The sequence below is a fragment of the Corvus cornix genome, chromosome 17, assembly GCF_000738735.6.
Source record: "Corvus cornix cornix isolate S_Up_H32 chromosome 17, ASM73873v5, whole genome shotgun sequence".
NCBI classification, from domain to species: Eukaryota; Metazoa; Chordata; class Aves; order Passeriformes; family Corvidae; genus Corvus; species Corvus cornix.
In genome coordinates this window covers 6,492,674-6,517,774 of record NC_046346.1, presented here as the reverse complement: position 1 = coordinate 6,517,774, position 25,101 = coordinate 6,492,674, and the positions used below count along the sequence as shown (strand labels likewise).

Genomic DNA, 25,101 nt, shown 5'->3' with positions numbered 1-25,101 from the left:
CCTGCAGGTCACCCTGCATCTTCCCCAGCTCCCTGGGCTTGCAGGAAGCTGGCTGGGAGAGGGCACACACTGGGAATCAGGCAGGAAAAGATGATATGGAATTGTCAGCATTTTTTATCCAGGAGTTCTGGTGTGATGGATCCTGACCTGGCTGGAGTAGGGCAGGGTAGATGGATTGCTTTGCTCACACCAGGTCTCACAAGTGAGGTGCTGAACATTTCGACTTGGCCACAATTAGTTTCCAAAGGCTGCCAACATACTACAAAAAATAGAGCAATTTTTAAAATTCCAATTAGGGGGTGAACAGGTTTTGGCAGAGGGAAGCTGGGAGAACATTTTGTATACTTAGGACATTTATTTGGGAATGTCTTGGGGTGACTTTATGATGTGTATCCCCTATCTCTGCCCTATGTCCAGAAATTAATTTTGTGCCTTTCTATGCCTTTAAACTGAGCCTGAGAGGGGAGAGAGAAAAAACTGAGCAAACTCTTCAAAGCCGTTTTTGTTTCAAGAACACACAGATATACACACAGACTCCTCTTGCTTCTAACAGCAGCGGCAGGAACAGGAGGAAGCACCTGGCTTGGTTTTCTTTCCACCCAGCTTTCGGCAGTTTTTTCAGCTCTTTTTCCTCCGGAGAGTTGAACTTTTGTTTCCCTGGGACTTCAGTTTTTCCCCTTCTTCTCTGCTGGACTGTTTCAACATCAGAATACATTGGGAGGATTTTCCACCGAGGCCTTGGCCCTGGAGGAGGGCCCACCCCATCCCAGCTCTGAGGAGGAGGGGAGAGGCTACCTACAGAAGGACTCTGAAATTTTCCCAGGTTTTTCTCTCCACAGCAAGAAGTTTCATTATTTAGCATTATTATCCTTTTCCTGTGTGTTTGTTAAATAAATAGTTTTATCTCTTTCACTATCCTTTGAGGAAAATTCATTTTTTCCCGAACCTGGTGGGGGAGGGCTGATTGTAACCTGCCTTCTGTCAGAGCATATTTTCCTCCAAATTTGTCCAAACCGGCAAAATTAGTACCTCCTAGTAAACAGGTATTAACTAAAATCTGTCTGAATTATGCTTGTAATTACAATTTCATTTGTGGTGGTGGCGTATGTATTACAATAAGTTTCCTGTGTATTTATTGTATTATGTATTGGAGTGAGGCTCGGGATGCTGAATGCATGTGCTGAATGTGTGGGCTTATAAACATTGCAGTGATTGCAAAGCCCTTTATGAAGGGTGAGGCATTTTATTCAAACTTTGGAATCTTTCTCTTGCATTAAATGCAAGAAATATTCTAGGTGTCCACCTTCATTTTGATCTTCAGAAGTTTTACTCTATCATCTTTGCTTATTATTTTTCTCTCTCATTTTTAACTGTTGCCCAAAATGACAATTCTATTTTTTTGCCTCAACAATCTCTTTCTATTGGAAGTGCAGCTAGTATTTGGACCACCCTGTGCTTTTTCTGGATGACCTGAAGGTAATTCTTCATTGCTATTTTTTGAGGTGGGCATTCCCCTCTATTTTCTCAGGTGCATCAATCCACAGCTCTGGGCTTGGTTGCTGGTTTTTTTCAGTGATGGCAACGTCCAAAGTGACCTAAGGAACAGCTGTGTGCTCTAAGGATCCCATTCCAGATTTCATACTGTAATATACTGAGTCTTTACACAAAAACCCCAGAGCCAGGAGAGCTATAAATTGTAGTCAGACCATTGTGCATTTAATGCTTCTCATAAACGTATAAAGTTAGTCTCCAGAAAGCCATAATGAAGGAAAGCAGATTGAAGCCAGGAAGTGTCTCGTTAGCATGTGATGGAAATGTTAATCAGCAGTCTTTAAGGAGGATGTAATTAATTCCCCACACCATGCTGGGTGAGGTTCCTGGGGGCAATCAGGCAGCAAAGGGCAGAGCAGCTGGAGGGGGAGGTGGGGAAAAGGTTATTTAGCTGAGGGAGAGGGGCTCCTTGGTGCTTCCTTCCATTTAATGGTTATTGGAGTCGGCCTGGAGCAAGGACCTACCTGAAACCTGGCCTTGATTCATGGAACCAGGTAAGCTGTGACATCATTTCTTTCTGCTTCCAGGGGCACTCAGGTAGCAAAGGTGTACAACAGGTACTGATAAAACAGGTACATAGCTGGAAATCTACTACTAAGGTTCTGCTGAATACCTGGTCCTCCCTCTTCTTTTTCTTCCAAGTTCTCTTCCCTACTGTTCTTACACCTGTATTTTGGGGTTTGTGTGTGTTCTGCCCTGCTCTCTGGGTCAGCGTCTCTGATGCATTTTGAGGACTACAAATTAAAAACCTGGTGCTGCACAAATAACAGCAATGATTGTCTGTGGCATTGTCTCCTACCCCCATGGTGTGTTCCCTTAAGCTTTGATCCCAAGAAATTCCCAGCTCCCTGTGCCACAGGCAGAGTGGTGCCTCTGAGGGCTGTGGGTGCCTCTGCAGGGAGCTTGGGCTGGAAGTTGCCACATTTTTCTCCAAATGAGCTCCGTTTATTTCCATTTCTAATGCAATCAAAGCAGAGTTCCAACTTTTGTGCTGAAAATACAGTCACTGTGTTTCACACATCCCTCTCTATGGAACTCCTTGTATTTTTCCAGTGCAAAGGTCTTTCCATCTGAATGGAAACTAAAGTTTGACTTTATTTCCTTGGACTTGAGAACTTTTGTTAGCTGTGTTGGATCCAAATTTCTTCCTTGTTACTGTGCTTTTCACACTCTGCCTGCAGCCTCAGTGTTATAACAGTAAAAACCTGGGGATCTGTATTGACTATGACTCCTCCAACATCTGGGACTTTCCCACCCCAACAGATTTGCAAGCCCAGAGAGACTTTATTTTACTGGCTAATTTTGCAGGAAATAATAAAACATGCAAACCAGCGAGACTGTAAACCAACCCCATTAAACCTCATTATTGTCAATTTGTGCCTGGTACCTGCGGCTTGTTGAAAGTTCTCGCCTGTGGTTAACCAGCAATTGTTGTTTATGTGTTTATGAGCTTGAGCCCAGCATATGCTTAATGGCTCTTCTGCCCATCTCTTTTACTGTGGTTTTCCTCACTGGTTTTGGAAGGCATCGTGGCCACAGCAGTCACAAACTGTCTCTGCCCAGCAACGGCTGCTGACCTTCTGGCAAGAGGTGCCTTTGGCAGCAGGCTGTGAACTTTTGTCCTCCTCTCTTGCACTGCTTTTGGCTGGAGAACTGCAAGGAGGAATAAAATGGAGAGGAAAAGGGCTATGACACCAAGTCCTGGCTCTGAATGGGATCAAGGCCAGACCTATGAGATGGGGCTGGTAGATCCAAGCATGATCTGGGCAATAGGAGAAAATATTCTTGCTGTGAGGTTACTGTTCTCCCCATGGGAGAAGACAAATTTGGGGTTTTTTTTTTAAATATTCTAGTGCCTGAAATTATTTGATTGATGACTGTGGATGTTCCTCCCAAGGAGAAACACATCCTTCAGGGATGGTTTGGGAGGACTGCAGATACCACTCCTCAAGGTTATCTTCTGAAACCCCTGCTCAGGTGTCAGCTGCATCTAGAGGTGTCTGAACCCCATGGTCTGCGGAGTTTGTTTATTTAAGTCGGTGGGAAGAGATGGAATAAAGTTGAGTTACAAGCTGTAAAACCTGCCTGCAGAGGAGTACATGGTGGCACACAGAAGCTTGTCTCCATCAGACCTTGGGGGGAGGGGGTGTCACAGCAGACCCCTATGGAGAGGGGCCTGCCAGGAGCTGACAGACGGGTGAACAGTGAGTGATCATCCCATAGAAGGAAGTGTGCTGCTGATGTAGCAACACAGGATATGTCACATAGTGAGGATTACCATGTCAGGAAATACTGTGCCTTGGAAAAGTGTATAAAACCAGCTCATTCCTTTGAATAAACAATTCAGATTCCCTGCCGGTCTGGGTCCACGCCTCAATCGCCGACTCTGAGGAAGCTGGAATTTTTATCCCATAGATAATAAGAGTGGGGAAAAATTGTGTTCCTACCAAATGTTGTCTCTGTATTCAGAGGGGGAAATTCATAGTGAAGTTTTCCTGGAAGAACTGGTGTGCTTGTGCAGGGAAGGAGTCCAGGAGAAAAGGACCTGATGACACACAAGGCAGATCTGGGCGCTCAGGTCTGAGTGTAGGTGTGTGATTTCTGACAGCTCTGATATTGGGAATTCTAGCAGAGTGGTGTTATGAATGGATGATGTGGGTTTAAATCAGTCCCTGCCTTTTGCCCAGGCCTCTGGCAGCAGGCAGTCATGTTATTGAGGTGTCCAGCACCCCAAAAACCCACTCTCATTCGCAAGTTCTTTAATAATGGCTGATTCCGTCTGTTATAAAAGGAATTATTTATTAATAGACACAAAACTAACAGACATAAGACTCAAAACAGACTATTACTGCACAGGGATAAGACAAAAGGGGATACTAGTGTAATACACATGGAGTTAAAGGTACCATTAAATTTATAGCTAGCTAAGAAAGAATATAACTTAGGCTCCAATGTTTCTTACCGCCAATTCTTGAAGGGTGTGCTGGTTTGGACAAATTTGGAGGCAAAATATCCTCTGATAGAAGGCAGGTTACAACCACACCTCTTCCACCAGGTTCGGGAAAAAAGAAATTTTCCTCAGAGGAAAGTGAGAGATAAAAACTACTTATTTAACAAACTGTAGTGGTTTGGTTCAAAGTATCCATTACTTACTTATTTTGCTTCTGTGAGATAAGAATTAGGAGAAAACAAAGCAGGCACAAAACTTAAAAGAATATAAAAAAGTTTGTTAACAGACCTAAAAGAAAGGAAAAAAAATCAGCCTAAACCTTCAGAACACTTTCCTCCCCCCACCTTTCTCCTTTCCCCCCCGACAACATAAAAAGACAACCCGTGAGATTTTCAGTCTGTTTACCACCTCTATAATAATCTTTTTCAGTTCACTTAGTTCAACTTGCTCATGTTATGGAGACATCTCCACAACAAACAGTTCTCTCATGGCTTCAGTGTCACAGTGAGACAGCCACCCAGGTTGGTTCTCTGCTCGCATGTGAGTCCCATCCCTTCTCTTACAGCTTTCCCCACAACTGCTTTCGAGGGTCCAATCTTGAGCTACTGGGGTACCATTTTAAGGTTGAGCTGCTCAGAAACAAAAGGTTCTCTTCACCCATCTCTGGGAGTGTTTCATCTCTAGCAATAGAGGCCCTCCTCCTCCCTTGGGAGCAAAGGGTCCTCATCACTTTCATCTCTAGGAACAGAGGTCTTCTCCTTCCCTGGGAGCAAGGGTCCTCATCAAATTACAGCTACTGTCATTTGCTTTTTTCAGCACAAGTACTTTTGCTCACAATTACAGTTTGAACGCTCCAACCCCCCCATGCTTTCATGAAATTACAACGGGTACTCTGATATATCATAGTCCAATGGTCACCAATGTTTATTTTCTTTTATCTCTTTCCACATCTGCTCTCATACCAAGATGTGTACTCAGGGATTGGACTCAGACTCTCAGGAGCCTGTAGGTGACCTGCTGCTGGGCTCTCTGACTCCTTGCTGGGCTATTAATCTGGCCTGAGTGATCTCTTCCAGCCATGAGAGAGGGGGGATGTCCTGCCACAAGTGGCTGTCTCTTAACTGCCCTCTTTAGTGAGGGATGAGTGGCCCTCCCCTGGTGTGCCCAGCCAAAACTGGGAAACCTCTGCTGGAGCCAGCCCTCCATGGTCAGTGCAATATCTGCTCTCTTCTTAACCAGAAACCCAGCATTCCTGCTCATGTTTTAAACTGAATTAGTGACAATGCAAACTATTGCTTCAGTGCCTATCTTTCCCCTATGGGGCTGGAGGAGTGTTACCTTTCCTGAGCTGGTGAAATAGATATATTCTGTAACTCTTCAGGGAATTCATGTTACTAAGTTTAACAAATTGCTGTCAGTTCCACATATTTTTGGTTTAACAAGCGACTGCAGACTCAAAATGATGAGCTTGGTTGCAAATGCTGCACCTCTCTTTGGGGTCTGGGGATGTGAGTTTTACCAATTTAAGTGGAAATATGTTTGAACTGAGCAGTGGAAAAATCAACAGCCAAATTAGCAGTCTGTAAGATTAAAAATGCTTTGGTGGGACCTCACCAGAGACCAGTGGAACCCCCAGCTCAAGAGGCTCTCTGGAAAAGCTGTTTTTGATCCCTTTGCATAATGTTTGTCCTTGGGGAGGCTTGTGGCGGGGTCATAGCATCATTCCTGGACTGGGCTGCAGGCAGAAACCTTTCTCTGGGGTCAGTGCAATGGGATTCCAGTGGGTCTCTGCAGAGCATCAGGTGCAGGTGGACAAAAATACCAAATTTCCAGCATCTCTTGCCAGTATCTGAAGCCAATCCTGTTTTGGGGAGGTTGGTTGGTATTTTTTTCCTTTTTTTTTTTTTTTTTTTCCTTTTTTCAGTTTTTCTCAGAGCAAGGATGTCTTAGGAGAGATGTTCTGTGTCTCTGGGAACCCAGAGTTCCAGCTCCTCTCCATGTTACAGGATAGCCGAAGATTTCTGCCAAAGATACTCCCAAAAAACACCCTCCTGGGCTTCCTTTCTGACCTTCCAATTCCATAGGTGCCTTCACCCCTCTCATCTGCAATGCAATCTGTGGCACACTGGAAATAGACTTTAAACCAGAGAAGTGGTGATTAGAAAAATCTCTCCCACAGGAAGGTACAAAGGTTCAGGTGCTCCCTTTCTGCCAGTTCAACTCCTCCTTTGGAGGATCATTTTGCCCAGCAAGATAGAAGAATATTCCTCTATTGCCTTCCTCCTCCGAGGTTGTTTTCCAATGTTTTTTTACCTTTTACATCCTTTTGTCCCTGTGTGTTTTCAGGAGTGCAGTACAAAGTTAAGCTCATCATGAAAAGCTGCAGTAGTAGCATTGGGTTACTTGTTAGAATGGGCAGCAATAATCAAGAACAGATGTTTTGGATGAAGTTCAAAGGTTTTTAATGAGCAGCTTATTAGGAACCAGCTTCTGGAACACATTTGTTGGGATTTTCTACTGTAATCCCAAGCAGTGCTGGGGTTTTTCTGATCTCTAGAAAGTTCATGGATTTGAAAGAACACTTGAGAGGCCATTTTTCATTTCAATTTTAAAAAACCCAAAGAAACAAACCTTTGCCGAAGCTCCCTGTATCCTCTGTGGTAATGGTTGTTGTTGGGTGGTGATGAATTTCACAGCTACAGCCCACATTGCCTTTCTAAAATGTTTTCCTATCTGTGAGTTCTTGTGGCTCCTTCCACGTCCAGGTGTCAGAGCTGCTGGGAGCTCTTCTGTGTCACTTTTTCTGACCTTGAGCAACTTTGATGCTGAAGCTCATGGCCCCTTCCATCTCCCCACCCATCTGTATGCACTTCCATAGATAAAGAAATAATAAGCCTCCACACCATTAAATTCAGGCAATTGATGCATTTTAAATGCAGAAAACAGAAGCAATGGAAAGTCTTGCTAATTTTTACACTAATTTACACCAGAGGGAATAAGAAGTCTCTTAAATCAGATGCTAATTTTGTTTACTTAACTTCCTAGTCAGCACAATGACCTTTCATCCACGAGTAGGAACAGATTAGTGCAGAAGTTCTTTGTGGGAGACAGGAGAACTTGCCTCAACCTGATACTGAATAATATCCAATTAAATGTATTTTCTAACAGCTCTGCCTTCCCTCCTAGAAGGAAGCTTCAGATAAAAGAACAAAATGATATGCCTTTTATTTGCCACTTTACAAAATCCCTCCACGTAATGCAAAAAACCCTAACCCTAGTGTGTCTGATACAGGATTTGCAATGCTCTCGGTTTTTGGTAAGAGGATAAGAAGCTTATTACTGTTTATCAGGGGAGGATAAAAGATTGCCTGTTCCCCTGCTAGGAGGGGAGTGGATTTTCATGTTTATCAACAATCAGGGAAAGGTGGGTGGGAGGGAGGTATTTGGATAACTATGCTGAAAACACACCAAAAAAATGTATTTCTGGTAGATGAAAAGAATGGAAGTTCTTCCTATTTGGTAATGGCATAAGAGACATTCAGCATGCTCTTTGGTGAGATAAGGCGCTTACACTCCAGTGGAACTGCTTTCTAGTATCAATAAAGAGACCCAGAGGCCTCCCAAGCATTAGGAAGCAGCTGAGCAGTCATCTGGGGATTGGTGAAGGGAGCAGGGGATGCTGGACGTGGCCACGGTGGAGAGGGACCAGCCACCTGCAGTTCCTCGTGCTTGGACAGAGGTTTGCCCTTAGATGGGGAACTGAGCAGTGAATCACAGTGATAGGAAAGGAAATGAGGGGCAGAGTCCAGATGTGCCTTTGGTCACCAGGGATGTGGTGTGGAGCTGGCCAGGGGATGGTGCCTTGGACTTTGGGGAATGCAGGCTTGAAACATACTTGTGAGAGAGAGAGAGAGGCATCCCCAGCATCATCCCTTCTGCCACCTCTGTCCAGACCTCCAGGTCTACTCTTCAAGTAAAACCAAGCTGTTTGTGCTCAGCCTGGGAGGTGGTGAAGAGGAAAAGCAGAACCCTACATCCACATTGTGCATTCCAAGGGATGCCTGTCCCCTCCTCTCTCTGGAGGCAGCGTTTCATATCCTCAGCCCTGCTCTCATTGTCAGGTTGATGTAAATTTAATATCCTTGGGTTATAATGACAGAAACCAAACGAGTGCCAGGCATTTGTCACACAGTCAATGAATGAGACAATGTGGCATCAGGCAGAGCATTGGATTCACTGGGCTGTGAAGGCAGCTACCCACAACATCACCTTCAAGGGCTTGTTAGGGAGAAAATTGAGTGAATAGGCTGGTCAGAGGAGGAGGAAAGTGCCATGGCAGCCCCAGCCTTGCTCAATGCATCAGGTGCTGAGATGCCGCAGGGGCTGGGTGGGCATCAGGAGAGGTTAAAAGCTAAATATATTGAAACTCTAAATCTGGGGCACGTATCTTGTTTAAAATATATTGTCTGACAGATGGATGTGTATTTTGGCTATAAGTGGCTCTGCTGAAGCTGGCATGGTGGAGGGGTGACCTCTGAGCCAGCCCCTGCACTGTCAGTGTCACGCGATGCCGTGTCTCTGGCACCGGCTCACCTGAGAGAGAGCAGAACCCAGTTCCTCTCTCAGTTCTTTTGTAAACTTCCCCCTGGAGTCATGGTTGCTGTTCCATCCACCTCTGCCAACTGCATGTTCTGTGGGTCTCCTGTCCCCCTGGGAGCTGTAGAAGGACCCAGGTCAAGGAAGCAGCAGTCAGGTTTTTGGGATCCCAAGATGTGACCCTGGGGCCAGCTCCTGCCTGCTCTGCAGAGGGACTTTACCATGAGCGGGTCCTTGGCTGCACCAGTGAAGTTCCTGCAGCTCAGACTCTATAATAAACTACAAATGCAAGGCTTATGAGGAAGATAATGTGAGGTTTTTACCCATTAATGCCTCTGGAAAGGAAAAGAAGTTATCCAGCACACAGACCTTGCTCCAAACATGTAGTGCTGTGCAGATGGGAGCGTCCTATCTGTCCCTAAAACTTCCCCATTTTTGTGCTTTGTATCAATTTTACATCCTTGCAAGTCTGTGCTAGTGTGCCTGCCTCCAGATAACACATCCCAGGAAAGTTCAGAGACAAACTGTGGGAGAAAAGAGATCTTTTCTTGACTTTCCTTTTTTTAATCAGTTGTTTGGGTTGGTTTTTCTTTTTTTTTTTTGCTTTGAGCAATGACTTTCAAGGTAGCAATGGCTCATTCTGAAAGAAAAAAGAAAAATAGACAGACTGCTATAATTTTTTTTAAAGTCAGTTTTCACATGCTTGTTAGTTTTTGGCAGCTTCACAGTCTGTCACTTAAATTAATTTTTAGGAGGTAGCAACTAATTGTCTTTGTTTTCTGGAGCCCCTGGGGCTCAGAACTGAGTGCTCTGCAAGCCAGAGCAACTTCCTTCTCCAACAAATTATGCTTAGGCTTCTGACTTTAGATTTCTGACTTAGGCAAAAAGAAACTGCAGACACTTATCTCTGCAGTTTATGTGAAATAAAGCTGGGCTTAAAAGAACTGTGGTGAAGGGGAGTGAACGTGTCCTTAGGAAGAGAATTGTGGGCAAAATGTGGGATCTCGTGCTAAACTGATTTTGCTCTGTGTGTGTCTGGCTGTGTGGCTCCTTACTGGTCCCAGATGGTGAAGTGCTACTGCCAGGTGACCTGTCTGCCCCTTTGGAAGTTGCTTCTCCCCTTAGGAGCACAGGCTGAGGTGCAGAGGGAGGTTGGTTTGGAGCCAGCAGTAGCTAATCCTGTTGTATTCCTGCCTCCTCCTTCCTGGATGAAGAGCTGGGGAGCCATCTGTCCACCCCCTGCATGGGTCACCGGGATTCCTCCTGAGAGAAATGTTCCCTTCATCCTCTCTGTTGCAGCAGGGCCAAGAAACTAGCCCAGCCTAGGACCACCACTGCCACAAGGCATGTGGCATCCCTCAGGCCAAAGAAATAAATCCGTACTCATGGTTCTCTCCTTCCCACCTCACTCGGGGCTGGGGCTGCAGATGGGAAGGCCAGCAGGATGCTCCTCGGGTCCAGATCCAGAGCTCAGCTCTTTTCAGATAAGAATTTAGTTTTCGGCTTCTCTCCAGTTGGGTACAGGCTGCAGATTCCTGCATTGCTTATCCTCCCCTTGACGAGCCCTCCAGCTCTGAGGATAAGCTCCGAGCTTATCCAAGTTATCAGCAGGACCCTGCTGGCATGGACTGGGGCTGTGCTTTGGCTTCTCCCAGGGATGTGGAGTGGCAGAGTGGGAATGGTCCGGGGGCTGGAAGCACACCAGGTACATCCACAGTGGCAGGGGAAATTCACATGCTGTTGAGGTGCATGAGTTGTTTTCCTTGTGGATGTTGCCTTGGGAAGTGGTGGGGTTGTTGGGTTTTTAGGGCTGTGGAAGGTGTTCCTTGGATCGGGGTGGGAGCAGAGGAAAAGAAGGGGACACATCTGCTCTGAGATTGGCTCTCTGCTGCTTCATAACAGAGTTTTAAGGTGAAATTCCCCAAATCTCTAGGTTTTTGTCCCCACACAGGGGCCTGAGGACCTGTGGTGGGTCTGTGCTGGTCTGTCAGAAACTTGGTGAAGGTGGAAGATGGGGAAGCTACTGCCCCAACCAAGACAGAGTGTGGGGGACATATCACATCATCTTTAATGGCAAGTAGGAGCCATATTTTGGTTTATTTGTTTTCCCCATCCATAAACCCTTGTGAGGGCTGTGGTTCACTGAACCTCTGTGCTTGCAGTGTGAGCAGCTGTAAGTCCAAACCTTCCACCCAAAATAAACCCTCATGACTCCCCCTTAGCCAGACCTGCTGCCAGAGAGGCTTCCCTGCCCTCCAGCAGCAGGGAAGTTCCCATATCCCCTTTCCAGATGAATCTTTCCCTCTGGCGCTTAACTCCAGCAAAGGAATGATTTGCTCTTACAGCCTGTAAATGAATTTCTGAAATAAGGAATTAATTACCGTCTGTCTAAATTAGAGTTGTCCTATCCTTTGAGATCCATCTTTTTGATTCTAATTAATTTTAAAAATTACTTTTAGAGTCTTCAGTAGACATTCTAATTTATTTTACTCTAATATTATTTCTCTGATAAGCAAGTTAGTTTTTAGATCATAATCCACCTAATCTCAAATTAGTCACACAAACTCTGCTCTCTAAGATACTGTTTACAGCTTTTTGGAGATGACAGATCTTGATGCACAAATCATTCTTTCTTCCTTTTTTCCTTTTTAACCACCTGAATATGTGTGTTCAAAGGAGATTAATTGAAACCCTTCACTGTGCTGTGTTTAGGAAAGATCCTTAATATTTTAGAACCAAAACCAAATATTAGTTATAAAGCTTCTCTAATTGCCCTTTTTCATGGAGAAAAATGCATGTCTAATTTGCTTTTTTAAAAGAACATTTGCTTTATGGGTATTTGCCTGAATTTGACAGTTATTTAACTGGCTGTTTTTATTAACTCGTGTTCTCAGCACCAAGTGCAGTGGCAGCTGGGGAAAATTCAAATATCAGTTTTATGTTCTTATCAAAGCTGCCATCCCAGAGGCTGCAATAAACCCTGCAGCAAACTTCATTCTGGCTCCTGGGTTTGTCCTCGTGGAGATTTGTCCTTGAACTCTGCTGGTAGCAGAGCTGACACAGACCCCCATGGGGACGTGAATGGGGAATCTGTGATGGTCAGAGATCAGGGAAGGGCAGGGGTTGTAAAGGGCTGCATCTGTCCTCGTGGATGGTGTGTGGGCACCCAGCACTCCTGGGCAGAGGAAAGGAACAACTGGAGCAAAGTGCTGAGGAGACACAGCAGCCTCTCCCTCATTGGCAGCATTTTCCTTTCTTTTTGTTTTTTCCTCTTTCCTATGTTATTTCTTTTCCTCATTCCTGTGTTTGTGTTTTCTCTCTGTGTGTCCTGGGTTGCAGTGTATTCTATTCCCATCCTCATGAGCTGTTGAAATCAGGTGGGGCAGTGTTCCCTTGCCTCCTCCCTGCAGACTATCTTCCTGTTAATGGCCCATCAATGCTCTGCCCATGACTCACAGATAACTCCCTCCGGACCATCTTCTGTTACTGAGCCCATTAACGCCTGGCCTCATCACTCATCATCCTATTGTGAGATGCTCCACCCAGAGGGAGGAACCAAGCATCCCATCCTGGATATAATCTGAGATTCCCAACACCACAGACACCCTTTCCACTGGATTCCCAGAGGACAGGAGCTACACAGCCACCACTGGACCTTCTGAGGAAGAGCAGCCCCTTTCTACAGGATCACCGCTTCAACAGAACCACATCAGCACTTCAGGAGGACTGCAGCCACCCTTTTATCGGACTGCTACCACCACCCTGACCTACAGGGTGTCAGGCTGTATCCTGACTGTCAGTTTAAATCAGTGGTTTCTGCTTTTAATTTTTTTAATTTCCCTCTTAAATTGTTATTCTGACTTGGTGCCTCCCACTGGTCTGTTTTCAAACTAGTACACGATGTTCGTGTTTTCTTTATAATTTGATGAAAGTTTAAAAATCTAGTAGCAAGGGACAGAGAAATAACCTGAAGTCTTACAATGTCACCAAAAGTCTTGCAAGCAAAGCCCCAGAGAGTCCTGGAAGTTATTCTGGAGGCCTCAAGGGAACTTGGATTTTCCCACTGTCTCTCATATGTGAAGAAGACCCCTGTGCTGAGCGTCCTGCTAAGTTGATCTCTGGGGTACCTACACCCCTCCCTGGCATCACTACAGAGCATTTTTTGGCCCTGGCCCAAGTTGAGAGGCACCAGTGCACAAAGTGGACAGAGTCCCTTGGCTGTGCATCTGCTTTGTGTCCTGTAAGAACCAAACTCCCAAGCTTATATTCAAGCTGTAAAAGAGCTTCCCCAGTAATTTTGGACAATTTCATATTACGTTTTTTTGGGTTCTTAAGCTCCTTCAATTCATATTTTTTAATTCCCACCTGTGTGGGGTATGGATCTTGGATTTTAAGAATCCCAGATGCTTAGCAGATGGTTAGCTAGAAAAAATAATCAAAGAGGCAGCAAAATTTTGTTCATGAGCTCGTATTTATTTCAATCTGGTGTTTTGCCTCACAACAAGACTAATAAGCAATTACTCTTGCATCTCAAATGCTTATGCAGTGTAAATGCATCTGTCAACCAGATTCAACATCATCAATAAAGCTGCCAAAGCTGTTCATAATTCAATGATATATGCTTTGAGCATCTTTTTTGAATATAATTTAAAGATTGCAGTCCTATGATTCTGACATTATTTCCTGTGTGTTTAAAATACCTCCAGCTGGAAGGATCCATGCCTGCATCACATAATCACCTCTGCCTGTGTAGACCATTACAAACAGCGCCATTTGGTTTGTGTGAGGGTTTTACTCTCTGGCTGGGCCCTGACAGGGTTCCCACAGGGGCTGCTGGGGCTGAGGGAGTCTTTCTGGGATTTGGAGTATTTCTCCCTCCTTTCTCTCCTGGTGAAATTCACCCCCATGCAGAATTCCCTTGAAGTGCCACAGGCCTTATGGGCTGTGCATGAAGGGAACTTGTTAGCAGGGAAGGTGTGCTCTGCAGTGCCTGGGAGAATGTTCTTTTTTAAACAATCTTTTGCAGGCAAATGTTGTTAGGAAACAGGCTGATGAGATAAACCTCTACCTGTATGGACACACATCTTAATGGCTTTTCTGGATTTCATCCCAGTTTGACAGAGATGTCCTAAATATATTTTCATTAATCACAGAGTGTTTTGGGTTGGAAAGGACCTTAAAGACCATCCCATTCCAGCCCTCTGCCATGGACAGAGACACCTTCCACTATCCCAGGCTGCTCCAAGTCCCATCCAACCTGGCCTTGGACACTTCCAGGAATCCAGGGGAAGCCACAGCTTATCTGGGAAATGAATGTATATGAACAACTCACCTGCCCTTGTGCAAACTGGTACTTTTAAAGCCTTAGTTTTAGAATTATTTCAAACTATAATCCAGCACAGGCAGCTCCCAGGGCCAGTGCCAGTGTGGCTAGGATTTACTGTGGAGCAGGGTTTGCTGGAAGGTTCCTGGGGTGCTCCTGCAACACCTCCTGGGCTCTCCAGCTCCCTGAGGAGCTCAGGAGCCAATTCCTCACCAGTTGGGATGGACCTGCCCCTGCTTTCCTCCTCTGTCTGCCCACTGAAGGACAGAACCAAACTTTTGTCCTTGATAATAGGATTATTGTGACTTTCCTGTTTCTCAGTTCTCGTCTGGGTATCTGTGTGCACAGTGTTGCTGTCAGGGCACTCTCCACTTGCAGTTTTCCAAGTATGATGCATGTGTTCTCCAGCTCAGAGTGGAGCTGCTAATCAGCTGCAGGAAGGGGATGCTCACTGGAATTTGGCTCCCTCTTATCTCTGCTACCAAATCCATGCAGACCCTCTTGGCCATAGGCTTTTACTGCTGCTCCAAGGAGGGATTAGCTGTTTTTTCCATCAGGATCACTTTTTATGTGCCCAAGCCCTCTGTTCCCTGCACACACAGGGGATGCTAATGGGCTCTGACTCTGTTTTTCAGCCACCCACTGGGGTGAGTTTCTCTTTCTCTTGGTTTGCTTTGTGCCTTATGTCAGAGTTAATGGAATACAGATTTCTGAGCAAAGAGAGATCCCAGTGATTTTTTTAAACTTTTGTTTTTCTAAGTCTCTGCGTGAATGAGAATCTGAGTCTATCAATGTGGGAAGCAATCCTGCACAGTTTAATTTCTCTGCTCTCTCAACTGTATCAACTCCTGAAGGGAGAAAGAAAAAAGGAGGAAAAAAAAAAAAGAGTTGAAGCAACATGCTAGGAGTGGTAGTTCAAGGTTACAAAAAGGAAGTGTTTTAAAACTGAATCTTTGGAAAGAATATATCTTCATTGCCAGTCCTGTGCAGTTTCCCCTTTCCTAGAGATTTAGGAGTGATGAAATGTTAATCTTTTCCCACATCAGCAGAAAACCATCCTGGCTGAGGTTTTTGCTAAAGTGAACATATTTTGTCCTAATGTCAATTCATTCCTCGTCCCTCAAGAACAAGCCAGACTCTCTTTGCTCTGACTGACCTTACACTGTGTTTTGGGTTCCTCATTCCCAGATTCTCCAAAAATTAAGTGCTCACTGAGGAAAGCTGGAAAGCAGTCAGGTGGATCGGACCATGTGCTCCTAGCACTGGGCTGGGTTTGGGGGTTGTTTTGGTGTGTTTCCCTGTTTGAAAACAGTTCCCACCACTGTTGGAGATGAGTCCTCTTTCTACAGGTCCTTGTGTTCAAATCTGTCCTTTGGAGTCTTCAGTTAAAATAGACTAAAAATCCAAGTCTGCCAGAGCACCCTCTGCCTTATTCTGTGAAACTGGTGAAGTTGAAAACTTTCCAAAGTACCAGACCCAAACCCTGAGTATCAGTGTTCACCATGGGCTCAGGAGAAATTGCAGGATCACTTCGGATGCCATATTTTACACATTGCATAATTTTACTCCATTTCATGCTTTCCCAGCTAAGAAACTTTTTTTAAGACCATGGAACAAATGAAAAGGTGAGGATGGCTTCCCTGTCCCAGCCAGCTGTGCTCAGCTGAGCTCTCGGCTGTTAAACCCAGCCTGGGTTTACAGCCAAGAGGTACAAGGGGAAAAAAGATGGCAGAAAAATTTAAAGCGCTTTATGAAGTATTTTACAGAAAAGTGATGTGGCATCTATAGACCAGTTAATGGTGTGGTATGAGGGGTTTATTGGCACTTGTGAGCAATGCAGTTGCTACATGAGCCCATGCTAATAAAAAAAACCCAAAAACCCTTTAATCGATACCATATCGCTCTGGTCTCCTGAGCCAAATTCTGTTGCCCTCAGCCAGGTGATGGATCCCTGGGGATGGAGCCAAGCCAGGGTTCTCAGAGGCTCCCCCAGCCATGTGCCTTGCAAAAGTCAGGGTTTCGGTGGGCTCAGCAGGTCCCCACCCCATAATCAGTGCAGCTCTAAAGCTTTGAGTTTGAACTGTTTCATTTTTGGATTTGTGCTTTTGCCCTCACAAAGTGGGGATTCTTTGCTCTTTGCTTTGAGGAGAAAAGCCTGGTTTCTGGAAAAATTCTATTTTCTAGAAATACCAAGCCAAGCAGGCTTGAAGGTTGCATCGTTGGTGGAGGAGCTGCAGCAATGGTGATGCCACATGATCCATCCCCAAGGTGGTGGTCATACAGTGCCAAGGGTGGCCACTGCTGCAGCATGGGGTGGCCCAGCCCTCTGAAAGGCAGATGATGCATTTAGGCCATGCAACAATTGAATGGTTTGGGTTGGAAGGGATCTTTAATCCCATCCCATTCCACCCCCTGCCATGCTCAGGGACACATTGTACTAGCCCAGGTTGTTCCAAGTCCCATCCAACCTGGCCTTGGACACTTCCAGGGATGGGGCAGCCACAGCTTCTCTGGGCAAGCTGTGCCAGGGCCTCCCCATCCTGAGGCCAGAGATGCTCCCATCCATGCAGGAGATCATGGAGGGGACTGGTCAGACTCTGCTCTGGGTCTCACTGAGGTTGTTGCTGGGTCTCCCAGCAGTTTGTCACTGCTGACAAACTCCAGAAGCAGCTGCAAAATCCCTCCCGAGAAATAGGGAAAACCAGCCCAGCACAGAGACCTCAGTACCCACGGGCAGCAGATCATCAGAGAGCTGCTCTGGCTGCATAAAATTTTCATGCTGTTTCTCAGTTTCCCCGTGTCACAACGCAGTGCAAGTTCTGCAGTTTGTGGAGGTTACCAGGCCAACACACTTCATATTGATCTTTCTCTCTGCATTATCATCAGCTGTAACTAAAAACAATCAAGGAGCAGGTGGGTGCAAGCCTGCATTCAGGCAGATAGAAATACAAATATCCTTCCTGCTCTGCAGCTTGAATTGCATCAGACAGATCGGCTTCGGGGTGGAAGTTAGCCCTGTTACTGCTTAAAGTCACATTTTTCCTGCAGAAGAGTAGAAATGTCAGGTTTTGGGACCGTGTGTATCTGTGCCTTTGCATCAACACAAACCAATCAGGCCCCCATCAGGTGCTGTCCCCAGTTATCCTGAAAGCTGCTGATGGTGATGGAGCAAGATGGGTGTGGAGGATTAAACATGAGACGATCTGTGCAGCATTTCTGACCACCTGAGTCTTCAGAGTGACAGTGTGGCATCTGCTGGGCTCAGTAACTTGAACAGTGCTTTAAAACACCTCTGCTGTCCATGTTTGCCATTGTTATAAATTAATAGCTTTCTCCAAGTTATTTTACCTTATTATCCCACCTGTGCACTGTGTGTGTTGCTCTGTTAGGGACAGTGAAATTACAACAGCGTGGTTCTGTTTTTCCTTAACCACCACTGCCTTGCTAGTTTTTATCTTTCCTGCCTGGAGGAGTGTTTGAACAAAGTAACTTTTAAAATCATGATGTTTCTTTAATGCAACGTCTGGAGATAAGTTTATTGTGCTTTTACAGGGTATAAGTAAACACATTTCTTAAATATATTCCTCTCTACAAAAAGAAAAATATCCTGAAGTGGCTTTAGGCAAGCAGAGTATTGGTGGGGACTGTCAGAGCACCAGTGTGTGCCCCAGGTTGGACTGGGGTATGTGGAAGGATGGTGGATCTCTGTTTCCATTTGTTCCATGCCTTGAGGGCGAGGAGAAAGCAGGGAGCAGCTGCCAGCGGCTGTGGTCGTGTCTGGTTGCCAAACAGTACCTTTGGACAGCACTGTGGATTTCCCAGCAGGTGACACTTGGGGGAAATCACGAGCAGAGAGGCTCAGATTGCGCTCAGGGGAAGCGCAGAACTTTCCCCTCCCATTTGCAGCGAGGTCGGCGCTCAACTGAGCAATTTAATTTCGCATTACGCACTGCTGGAGAATGCGCGATTTGCTCTGGTGACTTGAGGGGAAGCAGGTTGGGGTTTTTCGCGTCTTTGACATCATTTTTCAAGGCTGCCAGCATCCCTTGCTGCCCTGAGGGGCAGCACTGTCTAGCGCTGAGGACCCGGGTCCCTGCCTGTGCCTTGGGCCCTGCGGGAGCTGGGGGATGCTCACACCAGGTCGGGCTGCAGCCGGGCCGGGAGGGCACGGGGTGAACACCCCAAAAAGTGGTGCAGAGCCAGGCACAGGGGCAGGGCGAGATCTCTGAGTCCTGCCACCCCCAGGTACAAAGGGGAACAAAGCCTTAACAAAGTGCTGCTCCAGCGCACTTCTCCCGCTGGACAGGAGGGATGCAGGGATGGGGCTGTTCCCGCACTTCCCGGTGTCTGTGAAGAACCACCTTGCCTCCTCTAACCCCGACAAAAGTTTCTTTATAAAGGCACCACCTTTAGGTAACATAAAGATTTTTTTCCCTGTCAGCCAAGCCACATTGTGGAGGTGTGATGAGAGGCTCAGCCTCACCTCGTTCATTCCTACAGCCCGTATTGCCCCTGGGATCGCGGCTGAAGCTCTCGTATCCCTCCCTCCCCCTTCGCCGGGTGCGTGGGAGAAACACCAGCTCGCAGAAAGGTCTTTCTGGGTTTTTTACATTTTTAACTCTGCCCCGGTGGGTGCCCAAGCAGCTGCCAGGATCCATGTGTGGGTGGGCACATCCCTGGCACCAGCACAGGGGTTGGAAGAGGAAGGTGTGGGGCTCAGCCTGAGCCGAGCCCAGCCCAGGAATGGTGTGGGATAGGAGGAAACCCGACCCTGTGCTTTCCCTCGAAATCTTTCTGTCTCCACGCGGAGTTCCCGGCTCTGGGAAAGTACTATATTTCTTCACGCTGAGCAAAGAGGAGACTGTAAAGGGTGAGATGTGGCCTGCAGGCTGTTAAGATTTAAAATTTTCCACTTTTCTGACTGCTAATACCATGATCACACTGTCTAAATAATGTCCATGCTCTGGCTGCCGTATTACCTGTCCTAAGCATGATTTACTGCTGTAATAAATTAGCCCTTAAGCCAAAGAATCAAAAATAATTGGCTTTATATCTTGGTCCCTGTTTTATCCTGTTCCTTTTTCCTTCCCACCTGTCCTCTCTCTCCCTCTTTTTCATTATCTGACATTTTTTTCCCCTTCTTAATTCCTTCTCAGGGGCCACTTTCTGATTCTTTTCCACTCCTCATGCTCTTGGGATCAACAGATGTGGTTTCTTGTCCTCTGTTTTCTCTTCCAGATGTTTCAAGCTATGGCCACAGGAGCAGCACAGCCCCATGCTGGCTGTGTCCCACCCTGGGGGGCTGCAGGAGAAGCCCCTGCCCACAGGAGGTGACAGAGGTGCCTCAGCAGAGGTTGGTGAGTACATCACTGTCACAGGGGGATTTTAAATGGACTTTAAAATGAGCCACACATCTGATTGCTCTGAAATACTCAATGGCCTCCGAGATGGTCTCCAAAATACTGTGGGCCAGGGGGCTGGGAGGGTTGATGGGCTGTGAATCTTCCGTATCTTTTCTTTTGAGTGTGTTTCTGCTTTATGTCTTTAACCTGAAGGGTTTGACACCACACTTAGCAGCCTGTACCCTTACTTATGGCACCTGCCAGTGTCACCAACTCCTACCACGTCCCCACTGCGTAGCAAAACATCTGCTTCCAGCCAAGGAGTAGAGCCATCCAGCCCTTCCAGGAGAAGGTAAAAGGGGGGTGGTGGGGGAGGGTGGGGCAGTGTTGTGGTGGATTAATGAGGGCAGGTCTGGCAAAAAGGCTTGAAGCCTTGGTGAGTGGTGGCCTTTGGAGTTTGACTCAAAATGTGTGGCCCCATGATGTGTTCTGAAAGCTGTTGCAGCACAAGACATGTGAACAGGAGTGGCTGATACAGGTTTTATTTGTCTCTAGAAGCAGGAAATGTCCATGTTTGTGTGTAGGCAGTGTGTGCGTATCTGTGTGAACAGCAAGAGGGAGGGACAGGGCGATCCTCCTCCTTGGAGCAGGGTAGGTGATGCTGCCTTTGGGCTCACACAGAATCCCAGAACGATTTGGGGTGGAAGGGATCTTAAAGAACATCTCATTCCACCCTCTACCATGGGCAGGGACACCTTCCACTAGCCTGCCTTGCTCCAAGCCCCATCCAGCCAGGCCTTGGATATTGTAACAGCATCACTGCTGTGTCCCACCAGCAGCTGCAGCCTGGTTACTCCCCAGAAGAGCGAACATGGGAACAACTTCACTGCTCTGAGCAAACCCAGTAAGAACAGCTTGAAAAAGTGGAGGCTGCTTTTTTGTTTTCCTTTAAATAAATGGGCATTTTCTGTTTTCTAGGTTTGTTTTTTGGGGTTTGTTTTTGGGTTTGGGTTGTTTTTTTTTGAGCTGTTAATGTTCATTTTGCGTGAGGACGCGATGCAGTTCCTGTTTCAGAATGCACACAGTGGAGTGCAAAAATCAAGATTGTATCTCATGCATAATGCATGGCCCAGCAACCCGCTCAACAAATTATCCAAGTAGATTCCTCCAACAGGGCTGGGGGGAAGGAGGGGAAAAATATATTTGTAACAAGTATCTTTCTAAAGAAATGACAAGATAAACACATAACAAATAGGCATGCAGAGATTTTTCTCTGGGGGGTCAATTCAGAAATTAAAGACAGGGATGATGTGGCTGGAGAGCATGAAGCAGCAGGTTGGGGATGGGGCAGGGGCAGCTGCAGGTCCTGGAGCTCCTGGATAACAGGGGGGAGCCCAGAGCTGCCTGTGGAGGTGTCCAAGGGCTTGATTTGGTGTTGGGAACTTACTAGAGGAGAGACTTCCTGTGGAGAGGGGTAGGAAAAGGGATTATTTGGTTTATTTATCACTTTCAGTGTGCTGGGTTTGCAGGGATGTGTTGCAGCTCTGTGCTGCTGTGTGACACTGGATTTTGTGCCACTTCTCTGGAAACAGAAGCCATAAAAATACAGATTTTATGTATGGGAGGTCATTTTATGTGTGGAGGATGGCGAGGAGGAGGACAGAAAGGTGGGAATGGGTCACCAAAACCTTTCTTGTTTCTCTGGTGTCACCAGCCCAGGAACAGCCTTGGCTTTCCCCACTGCTGCCAGAGAAGACAAGGATGAGGCCTCCCTGCAAGAGGAGTTTTCTGCCAACAGGTGCCAAAGTTAAGTGACCACATTCCTTCCCTGTGCCCCTGCTAAGCCTGGATCATTCCCTGCAGGGAGAGGGAGCAGCCACTGCCCGTTACCAGAGTGCTTCCCTCAGGAGCGAGCACTGCGGTGAAACCCAGGAGCTGAGCTGTGGGTTCGGGGTCAAACGTTGTGGTGGAGAAAAATGGCATTTTAGGAGCAGATGGGGGTTGGTTTGCTTTTCCTTCACACTGGAGGGTGAGGTGTCCATCACCCGGGGCTATGCAGGCAGCATGGAGGGGTTTGGTGGATGGGGCACCCTCGGGAGTCTGCTCCTCTGGAAGCCAAACCTGTTCAGTCTGGAGGCCAAACTTGCTGAAAAGGGTCAGAGGAAGGAATTTGCCTCCAGGGATGTAGAGAGACAGCCCCAAAACTTCAGCGAGCACTAAACTTGCTCATAATTTCACCCTGACAATAATGCCCATGGCTGCTGGATCACTCTGATCCATGCAGGGCAAAATTTGAGACCGGGCTTGGTTGGGGATTTTTTTCTCATTTGAATGATAACTCAGGCTTCAAATCTCATCTTATTCATGTCACTCACACTAATGAGCCCAGGCCCGATCCGGCAGGGTGTGTGTGGGTTTATTTCAGCTCCCTGCAGGCAGGAGCTGGGCAGGAGCCCAAACCCAGAGCAGCAGCCGCGGGTCCGTGCTGGGCTCGGCACTCGCGGGTCCCGCTACAAGCCCAGAGCTGCGGCCACACAGCCCTGCCAGCACAACCTGCTCTTGCCATCTAGTGGCAAAATCACCCCGGGAAGGCTCAACACTGGACTGAGGAGCCAAGGACGAGGTCAGGAAGGGAAGGGGGGATAAGGGAGAAATGCATGGAGAGGGTTTGTACTATTCAAGCAGGTTCTTTCCAAGTTGTTACAGCCGTGAGGATGCCCTGCTGTGTGGGGTTGGTGCCACAGGTCTCAGCCTGCCCGTGTGACACGGCTGTGCTTGGCTGTTTCCAAATACCCTCTGCCAGCAGCAGAACCCAGTGCTGGAGGTGCAAATCCCCCTGCACGGCCACCTAAGAGTGGCTGCTGGGGTTTAATACCAGGACCAGCTTGGGCTCATTGGCACGGGAGTCGGTTTGATGTCACCCACAGCAAAGCCCTGACCTCCCTCCAGGTTCCTGCTCTCCCCCAGTGCCACCCCGGTGCTAGGAAGGCTCTGGGCTCCAAGGAGCCGGTGTCCACAAGTGACCAGGGTCAGGTTTGGGCTGTTTGCACTTTGGGAATTTGCAATAGAGCTGCAGTGTGTTGCCACTTACTTTTTATATTTCTTTTCCCATATTGTCATTTTTGTGGAATTTGGGAGTGATGACAGGATTTGCTTTTTGTTTAGTTCAGGAGTGTTTAAAACAAACCCAAAATGTCAAGAGGGCATGTTCATCTCTGCTCAGCTCTTTGGGCCAGGCTGGAATGGGAAAAGTTAACCCAAATTGCTCTATGATTCCATATGGAAGGTGGGGAGGGCTCTGCCCTCTCCCCAAATCTCCTTGGGATCCCACAGCAGCCCTAGGAAGCCCACTCCTTTCCACCCCAGCAGACTGCACTCTGCAAAGCCTCCCAAAAACAGAAGGGGCAGCTTTAGCAGAAATTAAAATACCGCAAGATCCTGCTGCGGTTTTGTTTTTAAAAATGCCTGAGTGCATTTGTGTTGATTTATTTTTAATACAAGCAGCGATCTGTGAGCTTTGGGTGTTATTTCTATGTGTTCCCTTTGGCAGAGGTGGGTCTTCAGTGGTAGGCACAGGCCCTGCTCTGCCCCCAGGGCACTAAATATTGCCTCTTCCCCGTGCTACTGTACAGCTGCACATACTGTGGGGGCTTAAAGAGCTGTGAAAAGCCTTGTCTTTGGTTTTTTAACCTTCCCCCCCCCCCCTTTTTTTTTCCCCTTTAATCTTAGCTGGCCCTTAACATCCTCTCTGAGAAAGACTTCAGCCTGTTCACTGTCTGTGAGCTGGGGGAATAAGCTGGATGTTCAAGGTCACAGGTAATGACAGCACTCTCCCCTCTCCCACCGGAGCGCTCCTCCCTGAACCACTCTCTCAGCAATGTTTCCAATCACCTTGCCCACATAATGAAAGTACAGGCAGCAACTCACTAAGCAAATGAGCCCCTCCTATAATTCCCTTTGCTTATGCTGCTTATTTTTCTCCTGCATAATTATTTTTAAAGGAAAATTTAATTTTGTTTAATGGGAACAAAGTTTAACACTTCGTAAGCTTTGTCTTCCGCAGCCACCATCTGGTGAGCTTTTTCCCTGGATTTTTTTTTCTAATTATTTTTAAACCAGCCCAGTAAATTGTGTGTGGTTAAAAGGCACTTCTCATTAAGATGAAAATACTTTGATCTCGTAGGATCATCTGTTTTTAAAGAGGTAATGATATCCTACATTTTTTTCTCCCAGTTAACCTAATCTCAGTGGTGAGACCTGCCCAGGTGTGAACTGGGTGCAGCAATTAAAGCTTATCAGAAGAAAAAACGGGTCAGGAAAAGATCTCTGAGAGGGCACAACAGGGATCATTAAGAAGTAAGTGGCAAATCATCTCAGGAAAGGGAAACATTTAACCTGGTTATTTATTTATTTTTAAGTGCAGATGGTGGGGGGAATAAAAGGCTGCAAGAAGACCAAGAGTCATGGGGATGCTATATATAGCTGTACAGCTGTTTCCTTCAGGTGTTATAACTCAGAAACGTAGGATGATTAATTTTGAAAGTTGAAATGTATAGTGGATTTGATTACATCTGAGTGTCTATAATTTAGCTACTTAGTAAAATTAACTTGACGTTTTTAGTGAGCTGTGAGGACAATAATGTGTGAAGAGACTGAAGAAACAAGTTTGACTGCACGCTCTTCCCTTACCTCGCGCCCCCCTTTTCCCAATTCACGAAGTTTATTTTTAATTTTTCCCGTTTTCCCCGAATCCAGAGGAATGTGTCTGGCTCCTCCTGCTGGCAGCCACGGGCTGAGCCTCTCCCAGCATGTGGCACAGGCAATTCCAGGAAAGCTCAGGCTGCAGGTTGAGCTCTCTAGGGCACAGAACATTTCCCGGAGCATGACACGTCCAGGAAGGCTGTGGGACCCCCACTAAATCATTTTTTGGACTTCAGAGAAGGCCTGTGCTGGGAAATTAAACAGCAGGACACAGCAGGGACCATGGCAAGAGGCACCCTGGAAGTGCAGGGCTTTAGGTTGGCTTTCTCCAATAGAAAGTGCGCACAGTGGCTGTAAGGAAGGAATAGGAGAGACCACCCCCAGTGCTGAGGACCAGATTATCTGTGCCAGCTTCTGTGAGGAAAGGCTGGGAGCTGTTCAACCTGGAGAAGAGAAGGTTCTGGGGTGATCTACTTCTGGTCTTTTTAGAACCAGAAGGGAACCAACAGAAAAGATGGAGAGAGACTATTTACAAAGGCTTCAAGTGACAGGACAAGGGGAAATGGCTTTAAACAGAGAGAGGAGGCTTAGATTGGATATTAGGAAAGATTTCTTCTCTGTGAGGGTGGGCAGGCCCT

The 25,101-nt window shown here is 46.7% G+C and overlaps 1 long non-coding RNA gene across 1 annotated transcript; it reads left to right on the top strand.

Annotated features, from left to right (window-relative positions):
• Positions 1-19,663: 19,663 nt before the first annotated feature.
• On the top strand, positions 19,664-24,996 carry LOC109144397. Its single transcript, XR_002045167.2, has 4 exons — positions 19,664-19,777; positions 19,976-20,114; positions 21,477-23,578; positions 23,996-24,996. It is a non-coding gene; the product is annotated as an uncharacterized LOC109144397 (long non-coding RNA).
• The last annotated feature ends 105 nt before the right edge of the window (positions 24,997-25,101 follow it).